Source organism: Sinocyclocheilus anshuiensis, unplaced genomic scaffold (genome assembly GCF_001515605.1).
Source record: "Sinocyclocheilus anshuiensis isolate Anshui unplaced genomic scaffold, SAMN03320099.WGS_v1.1 scaffold6201, whole genome shotgun sequence".
NCBI lineage: Eukaryota > Metazoa > Chordata > Actinopteri > Cypriniformes > Cyprinidae > Sinocyclocheilus > Sinocyclocheilus anshuiensis.
The window spans coordinates 472-3,481 of NW_015549929.1; the positions used below are offsets into that span (position 1 = coordinate 472).

The 3,010-nt window shown below is 36.5% G+C and overlaps 1 long non-coding RNA gene across 1 annotated transcript; it reads right to left on the minus strand.

Annotated features, from left to right (window-relative positions):
• Positions 1-894: 894 nt before the first annotated feature.
• Positions 895-1,501, minus strand: LOC107660955 (uncharacterized). The gene is made up of 3 exons (XR_001631057.1): positions 1,422-1,501; positions 1,223-1,291; positions 895-1,024 (listed from the first exon to the last, which is right to left on the minus strand). It is a non-coding gene; the product is annotated as an uncharacterized LOC107660955 (long non-coding RNA).
• Positions 1,502-3,010: the final 1,509 nt, after the last annotated feature.

Below are 3,010 nucleotides of genomic sequence, written 5' to 3' on the forward strand. Positions count from 1 at the left end.
ACAGAGAAAAATATTGCAGTAGTTTTAATTTATTTGTTTGATGACCAAATTAAACTCTCTACTTTTTTTTTTGCTATAAAAACATCACAGTATACATCCAATTAAATACAAGTGTTGTATCATGTATTTTTTTCGGTGAACAGCTGGAAAGAGCTAAGCTTGCTTTAAGCTGCATTGAACCTTGATGGTGTATCATTGTAAGTTATTTGGTGATAGTGGTGTTGGGAAGTTGCTGGTGTGACTCAGCTGAGATCGACGAATAAGCTTTCATAAGGTAAGTAGACTCGTGAATTATAAATCATAACAGAAACTCATTAACTCGTTTCACTAGATGTTCAGTTTTGTTGTTCAGTAATCTCCATCATGTATCCTTTAATAATATAATGTATACCCCATGGTTAAAAAATACCTAGGCCTGTAATAAAATAGGCTACCAATATAAAATTATGAAAAGTATATCGTCTTTCTAAATCACTCCTAAACATAAGATTGTTGTTTAGGTCATACATATCATACCACTTAATATTAGAATAGGTACCCCTTCATTTTAAAATACTTACAGTATAAATGATCTGTAATTTTACAGGTTGTTACCCCTTTATTCCCCAAACGTCGCATATTATTCCCCTATACCTACACGGAGGTACTGAATAGGTACACTATAATTCCAAAAAAGTTACACTGTAACTTCAGTTTACTTACGCAGTTCTTTGCAGGTTGCATATCTGGTTGTTACCCCCTGGTTGTAATCTAAAGCGTTACCAATTTTTTTCTACAAGAAACAGCCAATATACAAAAGCTGAAAGCAAGTAGGTTTTTTTTTTCATTACATCACTTTGATTATGAATCTCAGCAGTGGTGGAAACGTCCCGTCTGCTGCTGATATGAGGAGCTCATGCAGTGATCTGGATTATGAATGTTTATTTGTGCAGCTCTTGTTCCTGTTCACAGAGGCGTAAAGTTCACCCAGCGGCTCATTTTCTGTTCATCTGATGGCAGCATAAGTCACTGAATCATCATGATCCTGAAAGAACAGCACAGAGTTTCTCCGTCAGTGTTTGAACCGCAGCCACATGTTGATAAAGCTTCATTTATCTGAGATTCAGATTCAGAACTACATCTCAGCAGTGTATAGATGAGGGAAGCTGCTGTGCTTTTCTCTGAATAGGACCGAACAGCAGACAGTGATGAGGAACAAGGGAATGAGCTGCTATCTGCTCACTTTGAGCGATTTTACTGGCTTTTTACTGGAAGAAGAGACTTCAGAGTAAGTCACATCATCTGTCTGCTCCTAAACATCAGTGCAAACGTTTAACGCACAGAACAGATATATCTCTCACTGTAATGTGTGAAATAATAAAGAAGCTTTTAGCAAATTACATTTTAGAACTGAATTGAACTGAATGGTTTGTTTGACTCACATTGTCTCTCGCAGCAGCAGGAGTGGACATGGTGATCTTCTCATACGCTCCTTTATCTTCATTCTCATTTTTGACCTTCAGAAAACAAAGAGTTAAAACTGCATGATTCACACTTTATTGAGCTTTAAAGACAGAAATCAAATCTAAATCACTGGTATTACTGAACTCACCACCGATTCATCAGTCCCTCTTTTATTACCTGAAAACAATGTGCCTCATGAAATATGAATATTTAAGATAAGACACACATGAAAAACACTAAATTTTAACAATGCTAACGATGCTCAGATTTCAAAAGAAGCAAGATTTGGTAGAATCTTTAAAATGAATGATAGAAATGATTGTTGTTTGATTTGATAACTCTGTGAGGAATAATCTTCTGTTTCTCAGAGTCACATAATCCATGTTTCTATGATGCATACAATCTGAACATGAGATCTTACAGTGAGATCTGAACTGTTTTTAATTGTTAGAAAGGAGAAAATCTGTTTTTCTCACCAGCTCTTTTTCTCCAGATCAGCCAGAGAAGAGCAGCAATGAAAGCAGCGAACGCAGCAGCAGAAATCACTGTAGAGAACACTAAAATGTGTTTAACTTGAAGCTGTTAAAGTCAGCGGACACAACATTAAATATCATCTGCATGTTTTGCTTCCCTTTTACCTGACATTATCCATCATTAACGCTGCAGGAAACAATTGGATAAACCGGCATAACATTAGTTTTATTCTTGTACATTCACTAAAACAGACAGTTCCGTTAGTTGGTGGAAGAATGTGAACGTACTGCTTATGTTTCAGTGCATGAGGAAGGAATAAACTAGGGGTGTAACGATTCACTCGTTTTCTCAATGCATCGATTACAAACCCTGACGATACATATGCATCGATCTTGAAACATGATTTTTGAATCATGAATCGTCGATTTCGGACAGTAATCGATTTAAAACGCTAAGAATCTAATGAATCGCGAATAATTGCATAATTGAATAATTTCTATAGCACTTCAATGCTTTCAAAATATATACACATTAAATTACTACAAGCAGAAATTAATGGAGACCTTGAACAGTGTTCATGCCTCGCATCTCTCCTTCACGCGCAGCACTATTTCCCGCCTGTGACTGTCACAGGATTGCGCTCGTGCTCCGTTCGTCTCACTGACACATTTTTTGAGCAGCTGATGTGTGATCTCTCCTGAGTACTCGTGGCCAGTAATGCTAAAGTGAAGTAGTTTCTGTAGTTTTTCAATGGCTCTCGGTCATACCGACGACATTACCTGAGCAGTCGAAGGCTGCGCATTTATTGCATGGACGGAGCAAAAATGTAAGTGTTTAAAGCAGTGGTCACCAACCTTTTTATCCCTGACCTCGGCCTTTATGAAAGACAAGATCTACCTATTGAAGAATTGATAGAAAAAGACATCCCAGATTGTACTTCAAATTTGAGGCCTTTTATTTAGTATTTTAATTAGTGATGCGCCGATCATAGCTGATTCAGAATTCAGATTGTCTTTTCTTTCTTTTTTTTTTTTTTTTAACTATCAAATTGGATTCTGATACTGATACTGATTTTTAAGCAAATTTATTTATT